The following is a 373-nucleotide window of genomic DNA, read 5'->3' as shown; positions in this document are numbered from 1 at the left end:
GCAGCAGCAGCATTTTGCTGCTGGTTCCCCGCAGCACGAGCATGTGTCCCTCAGCAGCAGCAACTGCAGCATAAGCAGCATCATATGTATTGTATTTGTGTGTGTCTTCTGCTGCTGCTGCTACTTCTGCTGCTGCTTCTGCTTCTGCTGCTACTTTTCTGCTGTTTCTGCTGCTACTGCTGCTGCTGCTGCTGCTGCTGCTGCTGCTGCTGCTGCTGCAGGTGTTGTCGTTCTGGGAGGCAAACGGGTTTATCTCCTTTTCGCTGCTGCAGCAGATATTTGGGGCTGAGGGAAAGGCATACGGGAGGAGACAGTTTGCTGCTGCTGCTGAGCTCAGCACTATGTTCATCAAGGAGACACTTCTGCTGTCTCC

The sequence above is a fragment of the Eimeria mitis genome, genomic scaffold (assembly GCF_000499745.2).
Source record: "Eimeria mitis Houghton genomic scaffold, Emh_scaff1512, whole genome shotgun sequence".
In the NCBI taxonomy this organism is placed as follows: domain Eukaryota; phylum Apicomplexa; class Conoidasida; order Eucoccidiorida; family Eimeriidae; genus Eimeria; species Eimeria mitis.
Note: the sequence above shows the minus strand (reverse complement) of the source record.